Consider the following 9893-nt stretch of genomic DNA (forward strand, 5'->3'; position numbering starts at 1 on the left):
AAGGTTCATATCTAACATAAGACGATGCTCCTCAGTGACTGCATTGATCGGAGGACGTACTGTGGGGCCTCTCTTCTCTCTTTTTTGAGCTCTCTCTGATCAACTGAAGAGCATGTGTCAGGCGCTGCTGGTTGACAGAGGCGAGGGACAGGGAGGAACAAGAGAACGCTTTCATTAGCGATTACAGGTAGTGAGCTCATCAGACTCAAAGATAATACAAATATACTCAAACTTGGACGGCCCACCCAGGTATTTTATATGTGTGGAGAACAGTGTATTTAAATGCATTTTTATATATCATACTGGTATTAAATTTTCAGTGCAAATAGCAACTTTTGGACAGTCTCTCTTCAAAGACGTTCAGAAAAGAAAACTTGAAAGAGACGTTTCAGCCCTGTCTTACATCAACACCTCCACACACTTGGCTGATTGCTACAGAAAGTGGGCGTGATTGTCAGATTGTTTATTTTGAAAAGTAACAGCTCTTGCCTGTTCCAACTTCAGGAAGTCAGGCCAAGAGTTAATCGTAGAACATATTTTGAAACAGTAAATATTGCGTGGGCTTCTAGAAAAATGAATTAAAGTGAAATGATTTTAACAGACTATGAGTTTGTCAGAGAAGGATGTGCTCATGGAGTATCTCTTTGTTCACAGACTGGGAAAAATAAGTCCTTTAAGACTTCAACTGTTATCTTATTTTTGATTAAATAGATACAAGAAGTGTGAGGACAGTAAAGAAAAAGGGTTGGACTTTAACTGTCTGTTTGATCTTCTATTTGGCTTGAATGTTAAAAGGTGTGATGCTTTTGATGCTTTTGATGCAATTTAGGACTCTAAGGAATCAGTGCGTTTCTAAAGCTTCTGGCTGGCTGATCCGACAGGCACTTTGTGCGAGGCCTTCTGAGGACACTTGACGTTCAAAATGGCCGACTAAATGTGGCCAAGGCTAATAATATTGTATAAAGGGAGCCCTCTGAGGTTGTGACAGTGCGACAGTAATGAGCAGTTAGTGAAGCAGCCGGCTGTCAAACTCGTATGTGTCTCGCCGTGCGGGGCAGGGTTCAATTTTCTTTGCTGTCTTGCTTAATGCACTTCTTAGTATAGCAATAATCGTTTGCATATCCACTTCTTTATGACAATCACAGAGCACCGCCTGCCCTTTTATTTCCAAATATTGGTTTTGGTGCCAGACAAGTAATCAGCCTGGCATTAAGACTTTGGCTGTGCATCCCAAGTCCTCGTCTCCTTGGCCGTTCAGGTCGAATAATTGAGCAGCTCCCAAAAAGAAATGCAGGCTAAGTACAAGCACAATCACCTGATGAATGGCTTTTTAAAATGAGTTTATCAACCTTTGATGATTGATGTTTTTCATTTAGATGTGTGACATCTGAATCCTGCCTCGTCTCACTGAACCAGCTGTGCGAATAATTTTGAGGAGAAGTGAGAGGCACAAGAGATGGAATGAAAAAAAGAGAGATATGGAAATTAAAAGCACATTGGGGGAAGATTATCCTCATTGTAGGCAGCGTTATTTGAATAATAAAGTATAATGCAGCCCGACAATAAGCCTCCATTTTCTCTCATCTTTGTAATCATAGCTTAGTGAACCAAGTACAAAGGATGTATCATTGTAACCTCCAAAAAGGGCTTTAATCTAACCCTGAGTCCTCTCCCCTTCTCTCCACCAGCTCATACAAGGCCCCCTCATTGTCTGCACACATGTCCTCATCACAGACGCTGCTTTTGTCACATAATCACACACAGACACGCACAGAGTACAGGGAGTACACAGCGCACACACTGCACAGAATTACCATCTTGTAATTGTGATCTATCAGGCGCTGTTGTGAAGTGGTACCCGATGCTGGCGGCCCCGCTGCATTATCAGAGCTTAGGAAATGACAGGACTATTTATAGGAGCTATTTAGCCACTTATCCTGTTGTTAGCTTTGTCCACGGGCTTGATGGGCAGTGGACTGGCGTACAGGTTGGTCAGTGTGTGATGGGCCATAATGGCATGATTGCCCAAGTCATATATAATAAACATTCAAATCATTATTTCATGAGCCTCATAACATTATTGCATAGTCAAAGAAAATTGAAAAAATGCAAATATTAACAATAATTATAAGATACTATAGACATGATTAAAAACAGTAATAAAAAATGCTGTTAACTACCGATATGTTATATGTTGCTTGTGGTTGTCCCTCACTTTTTGAGCATTTATCTTTCTTCAGTTTCTACTGATGGTATACGCTCAGAGACGACAGAATTAACCTCTGAGCCAATAATGCACCATTCCTTTTTTTTTACCTAACCTTTACAACCCAAGTTAAGTTTTTACTAAGATCATGATTTATTCAATATTATGTTATTTTATTGACCAAGGATGCATCTTTGTTCAGCGGACTTTTTTAATAGCATATCATTTCCTATAATGAGTATTCATTCTTAGACTAACAGTTTGATGTGTGCTTTACGGAGTGTGTGAAGTAAACTGAAAGCAAACAGCAGGTGAGTTTGTCTTTCAGCTGGAAAAAAAAAAGTCAAGGGCGCCGTGATGCATCAGGACACCTCAATCACAGTAACGTCAAGCAGAGGAAAGATTTATTACAGCCTTAACTTTGTGTGTCTTCGGCAACATCAACAGCCAATGTATGTGTGTGTTGGTTTTTTGAACACACAGACACAAACACACACATACACATACACACAGAAAATCTGTGCATGTGTGTGTTTAGATACTCTTTTCAATTTATTAGAGAGGTTATTAATTAAGTCAAAGTGTCTGCCCTGTGATTTTTCTGAAGTGCTAATACAGTATTAAAGATGCTGACTTTGTGTGAGGTGCAAAGGCTGCACAGGTAAAGGCCTTTTTTCCTGTTTTTCTGTTTTTTAGTTATTTATTTATTTTTCAAACGTCCTGCAGTCCCATGAAAAGACCAAAACCAACAGTTGCCCTTATACTGACCTTAATACTCTGTGTGTGGCGCTCCACTCTAAGCCTATTTCTCCCTGCTTGGGACATAAATCTTTCAAAGCTGGTCAGGAATACATCCTTTCATTTTTAAAAAGGCCACACGGTGTCATAAAAAAGGTAGCCAGGGAAGTGTGTAGCAACAGATACTCAGAATAGGGGAAAAAGTGAATACAATAGAGACCATTTTAGATTACTGAATATCTGATCCTTCTCTTTCAGTCAAGCCTTTAGTTATATGAAAACTAACATGTCTTTATAAGGATAACTCAGCATATATATCTTATCTTAATAATGAACAGAACCCCTGAAGTCCCATGGGGTAATATTTGATCTTGTGCATAGAGATTTGATATTTGCCTTTAGGAATGCAGCAATAATTCATTTTTCATCTGTTGGCATTCTTAGTCTTTGCTCTTGTTTTGATTTGATGAGTTTTCTTGTCCGATAATTGTTTTTTAAACTATTAACCACAATTCCAAAAGTGAATTATGATCAACTGCATTTTAACATTATCATTTCAGCTCAACTTCCTGTCCTACTCGACCTGCTTTTATATGAAATTGATGCATAACAGCATCGGGCGTAAAAATGGGACCTGCCACAGACAGAACGAAGCCATCGTAACATGAATTATTCAATTTTTTATGTTAATGACTATTTGAATATTCAAAAATCGAATGCCTATTCCTAGTGTGGACACAGAAATAAACAGGTAGGGATTACATTTCTTTAAATTATTTATTTATTTAACCTCTATTTAACCAGGAAGTCCCATTGAAATTAAAAAATCTCTTTTACAAGAGAGACCTGGCCAAAATAGCAGCCGCACAGAGTCACAGTACATGGAAAATGACACAACACAATCAACAGGTTAAAATGAATAAGCAAATACACACATTGGCTTTCAAGAAAAACAACCACATGCCTCTGTCACCACACTCTTAATGATGCTCTTAAATTCACTAAGAGATATTGAATCCAGTTTTAGCTCTTTTTGAAGATTATTCCACAACCAAGGTGCATTAAAAGAAAAAGCCGTTTTCCCCAGGTCTGTAAAAACTCTAGGTACAGAGAAGAAAATGAATGAACACACTCAACTTCTGTCGCTTTATGCCCGTTAAAATGTGAACGTTGCATTTTTTAATAACCCTCACCTGTACTGGGCAGAGCAGAGGGGTGGGTTTGAGCAGAGGCTGTGCCGAATGCAACTACCCTGAGTCGATTTTCCACTTCAGTGGACAATAAAGAGCTATTCTATTCTATTCTATTCTATTCTATTCTATTCTATTCTATTCTATTCTGTGAAGTAAAGTTGATTTGTTGTAAGCTCTGTGCGTGCTGTGCAGTAAAATAGATATAGAGTCAGTTTTTCTTTGTGAGAGTGTTTCTGATCCATGTGATGAGGACCTTCAAATTTGATGTCAGACACTTTGTAAACTTGTGCTCATGAGATTACTTCTAGTGCCTGTGGGGTGTAACTTTTGTGCACAAGATAAAAATAATCATTTCTGCTGGACTTGAGGACTAGTATCAGGATGACCTCCTTGAGTTTCTGTGCCCCCTCAGATAAATCAGGATCTATTTGCTTTGCAGTTTGTTAAGTTTATGTCAAACGTACAACTCATAATAAATCCTTAGGTTGAAAAAGTTAAAGAAGCCTGACTCTGCAGCAGGGTGTAGATCGCCTTGTCTGACTCTTTCCCTGCAGCCGTGTTGACAGGTTTATAAAAATGCCATACAGAAAAAGATCGATATTGGTGCTGACAGTCTGGTCTTTCTTTTGTTGTTCAAGTAGAGGCATTAGTGTTAATTTTCAGTCTGACTCATAACCCGCTGAAATGTCCTCACTGGGGCTCTAAGTTGTTTTTGTGACCGTGTCGACCCCAGAGCTGGACATTTCGGATCAGAAAATTCATCACAAATTTTTGTGTACAAACTGCTCCAAGACTGCTCTTAGATTGACTCAAATAAACGGGATTTACTGCAGCTCTCCACTGAAGTTTGCTTTCAGCCGATTTATATTTACAGACACAATATGTCTCTGTAAACCTCAAACACTTTTTTTTTCTTATTTTGAAAGTATTTTTAGGCCAATGCTCATTTTTATTGGCAGACTCACAGTAGAGGAATGACAGGAAATGAGAGAAGAAAGATCCATCCATCCTGGCACAGTCGGTACTTCAACCTCATGAAACACTGTCACCTGGTTTAAACACAGAACTTGTCAGAAGGTAAAGGTTATGTTGGTGTGTGTCTTTTAATGGAGTTTAATGACTAAAACATACACACTTATCATCACCTTCCTCATCTCTTCATTGTTTGTGGCCGTTAAACCAGTACAAGTTGGAGTGAGAGCCATGTGACTGTGCACTGTGCAGACTGAGAGTTGTGGTAAATTGTTTTCATTACATTATTCTGCAAAATTATTTGTTGATATTTTTTACATTTCTGTTTTTCTTTGCCAAAAGAACAACCTTGAAACAGTACCAGATTGTTTGTGCTGGACTTCTGCGATGATCACAATGCACTCTGTGGCTTTTTTCAACTAAGTAATGAATAATTTACTGTGCTCCTGGAATTCATTTATTTTTTGGCTGCGATGTGTCTGCCTCTGCAGGACAAAGACTGAGAGTCGGTACTCCAGAGAAATCACAAGTTGCCATAACTACAAGTGCTGAGGTGTGTGTGTGTGTGTGCGTGCACAGGGAGAGCATAGCCCCGCAGAGGTGGGCAGCAAGCCGAGCATGAGTGAAGGCTGAGAGCTGAGGAAGACCCTCGTCCAGCAGGAGCCCGCCGCCTGGAGCACTCCTGAGCCGAAGCCGTTCCTCCTCACAATTTGCTCGTGTAGGCAGGAGATGAAACTGCATGGCTGATGCATGGTTTGAAGAAAAGAAATCCATCAATTATTCACTTAATGTCAGATGAGGACAGATAATCAGCCAAATAGCACAAAGACTACCTAAGGTTATAAATGCTTTTAATTTCCCTAGATTTCACATGCTTTCTTTTGCTCACAGCGAGGTTGTTCAGAGTCCACCGGTATACAGGCTCATAATTGAGCTAAATTAAAAGATAAAACACACAGGGCCTGGAAGTTGAATGGAAACTAATTCTGGTAAGAGCTCAATTTGGTTATCTTTTTGTGCATGCTTACAGCGTGCTGGATTCTTCCCTTCCTTTTATTCATTCCTCTCAAAAAAGGTGTCTTGCAGTGTCACCACAGCAGCTCGCTCTATCTCCTGACGGACAGCCTTATTCATACACTTGGTGTTGTTGTCCCCGAAGGCTGTCTCAGTTTTCCTCTCCACCTTGTTTGTATCCAACGTTTCTCTCTCTCCGTCCACTGCTACTGAGGAACCTAAACCCCATCTTAATGTGTTGTTGTTGTCGTTGGATCAGTTTATTCCTCTGAGGCTTTTCACTGGTTTCTTTTGTTGTGTGGTTGTTAAGGGAACAAGTCAGTGTTATCCTGCTCTGTCTAGCTCCTCCAAGGTGAACAATGTGTGTCAAACTACAGCTTTGAAATTTAATTTAAACAAATCTGAGTTGCACTGAGTTTCATTATCAGCTGGTTAAGGATGTGTAAGGCTTTTTAGTCCTCAATCTTATGAAAACCTTTGTCACAGTGTGTGTTTCAGATACAACTCTACAATTTTTTGTTTTTGATATCTGCCGATACCAAGTCTCCATCTGATTCTTGGGTTTGCAGAGACAAACTTTGATAAAAAGGTCAGAAAGTGAAGCTGGACACTTTTTTGTTGTGTTTAACACTTATGAATGGTCAAAAATAAAATTAAGATATGTCTTGAGCTTATTAATTCCATTTAACTCAGTCCAGCTAGTTTTAAAGTTTAAGTCATCTAATCAGTTTTACATGCTCATGCCTGTATGAGACCCCCTGAACTTGTGTGCATGCAATACAGCACACTTAAATCAGAGGCTGCCCTGAACGCAACTCTCCCGAGACGCCGCAAGACTGTAACCATAAATGTCAGACACTAATGCGACTATCTTGTGCTTTTTTACCCTTTCACTGAAGTGTTTATTTTTCCACAAACCAGTGTGCTGTGAGACTCAGCGGAAACACGGGACAAACTTCTGTTGTCAAACTAATCACATCATGTTTGACTCACCTCGCAAGTTGTCACAGACTGTGCTCCAGCGAGGCAGGTTGTGAAACTAAGTTTCTGAACAACAGGACATACCGTAGATAACAGAGATGATATGAACCTTTATCCCACTTTCTTCTCAGAGCTTTTTGGATGCTTTCTCTCTCTCCATTGATAGTCAACCATTCTTTTAACGCTCTGAAACAGCGGTGTAGCCTTCCCTCTGTAAGCGAACTATACTGCATGTTGTTTTGGGCTGTTTTGTTTGTATTAAGCGCTTTGAGAAAAGATCGTACGGCATAAATGATTTTACTTGTGGCTTACTTTTGAACTGTTTCCATCTTGACACAATGCTGAAATTGAAGCCTTGGAGTTGCTAATGCTAAGCTAGTTGACTGTACCATGTGTGTTTGTTTGTTTTCATCTTTTTGAACTGTATGTTCCTGGAGAGTTACCATAAGGTGCTGTAAAGTGGATATTATTGCTGTTATGTGTCTGATTGTGCTCATGTATTCTATAATAAAGGTGAGTGTGGCTGCTGTTCCACATCAATAGAATAAAATGATTAGAATAAAACAGAATAGAATTGAAAATACTTTATTTATTCCCGAAAGGGGAAATTTAGGAGTCACAGCAGCAATACAAGAAAAAATAAGAAAGAAAGTGTTGTGCAAAAAGGTCCATAGGAAAATAGATGCTGACAGCTTGTCCATCATTCTCCAGTTCAGCCAGCCTCCACCTCCACAGGGTCCAGGACTGAGCTTCTTCAGCAGTCTGTTCAGTCTCTGTCTCCTTGATCCTGTCTGCTCACAGCAGGTGAAGTTCTTCCAATGTGGCGTTGAAGTCTTATGTTAGCTCTGTTAGCTGTGTCTATGAATAAGATGATGCTACTCTGCCCTCTGGTGTTCCTTCTGTTGCTGGGTTAGCACAGCTAGCTTGTCCATCTTATTGAAGATAGATCTTACTTTCCAATAACAATGGATGGAAGGACAGGTTGATGTCGTCACTTTTTAACTCACACCTCAGCACCAGCATGTCATCCTCACCTCCTTCTCCCCACCTTGTGGGAAGACATCAGGCCTTGCACCAGTTAGCATTGACTTGCAGGCTGCTAACAGCTGATCTCACTTGTAAACAATGTAGCCATGGTTACATGTAGTATCTCCAGACAAACACAGGAACAAAAATAGTAAAAGTATCACCAGTTTGGTGTCCATGACCAACAAATGAATCGTACTAAGCAATGACCCACTCCACATGCAAAGATGATGAAAAAGAAATAAAAAAACTACAAGAAACGGACAAGGGAGAGAGAGCCGCCGCAACAGGCAGCCACTTGGGCGGCGCCTAGTAATGTACCATACATTAGTTTATTATTAACTCAACAACTTTTCTAGGTAGATCAAATTAAGAGTGCTGAAAATACTGACACATTAGCATTTGGCAGCAATCTTTGCTCAATGACCACTAACATGTGTGATCGGTTGAAAAGGTTGGCTAAAATGCCTGTTACCAATCAATTAAAAAATGGCCCTGATCAAATAATTGTGATTGGGATCAGGATCGGGACATCCCTACTGTGCATGTCTTTTGCACATTTGCGTGTCTTTCTTTATGAATGAATCTCCACAGCATGGAAATAATCCTGCCCCATGTGAATCGCTGGGTAAAAGTATGCAACATATATACATTTCACTAAATGTCTGCCAGAGGAATACATTGACCTTTTCTGGAGGAAGCTTTTAATGCATGCAAACACCAGAGGACACTGAGCTGCGAGATACTGCTCCACATCACTCGTAATGACCCTGTGGTGAAGAAAATACTGAGCATGGGGTTTAAAATGCATCCAAGCATTTCATTGCACATCAGTAAGACAAGCTCATTTGTTAAAAAAAAATAAGTTAAATAAAAAGCTAAGTCAAGGTTTTAAGAAATGCGCAAAACACGAATTTAAAGCACAAAATTGTTAAAATCACCCTGTGAATGTAGACATAAATGTTTTTCCCTTGTCCTAGTGGATTATATTCTGATATATGACACAAGAGCAATGTTCATCAAGGTTTGAAGAAATCCTTTGTTATCTCATTTGTAGCATTGCAAAAGTGAAATTCAGACTCAGTGGATGCATCATTTAGCCTCTGCAGTAAGCTTTGTGTTCTTATTGGGTGAATTGTGAGTTAGAATAATTAAGCTGGAGGGCTTGACGATAGATAATGGACTGTGTCAGTGAAAAGCCCACATAATGACAGATGAGAACTCAGCGCTGAGGATTCACTTTTACAGGCTGCAGTGGCGCACACACACACAAACACACACACACAGATATATAATCACAAACCCTTTAGATAAACATTCATGTAGAGTCGGCTCTTTGTCTTTATCTCCCTCTCAGATGCCGACAGCTCACTCTGTACAACAAACCTTTTCCATCAACATAAAGTATATTTCTCTCTGACTCCATCCTCCTCAAACACCCAGCGCCGTCACTTAGTCTTAGATGGACACTTATACACTCCCCCGTTCGTTATATTGATCCATGCTTACACAAGCATTAGCACTCACTTTGAATGAAAGGCATGTCTTCATCCAAATGCAAAACCACGGAGCAGACACACACCGACATACGCCCACATGCCTGTTTCTCATGTCACTTGGTAAAGCTAAGCCAGCACGTAAACTTCTTGGGAGAAAAGGCGGAAGTCCATCAGCTTCAGGCGGAGAGATCCCTCCAAATGGAAGTGGAGCGAATAGCAACTGATGAATTCATCGAGTGTGTGTGATTTAACGAGGTCCACTCC

The 9893-nt window shown here is 40.0% G+C and overlaps 1 protein-coding gene across 1 annotated transcript in view; it reads left to right on the forward strand.

Moving 5' to 3' along the window:
• Window positions 1–9893, forward strand: part of macrod1 (mono-ADP ribosylhydrolase 1) — a 158956-nt gene that overhangs the window by 23462 nt on the left and 125601 nt on the right. The gene's annotated exons all lie outside the window — the stretch shown is intronic.

This window comes from Halichoeres trimaculatus, unplaced genomic scaffold (genome assembly GCF_033239565.1).
Source record: "Halichoeres trimaculatus isolate MK-OKI-2021-1 unplaced genomic scaffold, fHalTri1.1 fHalTri1_scaffold_7, whole genome shotgun sequence".
NCBI classification, from domain to species: Eukaryota; Metazoa; Chordata; class Actinopteri; order Labriformes; family Labridae; genus Halichoeres; species Halichoeres trimaculatus.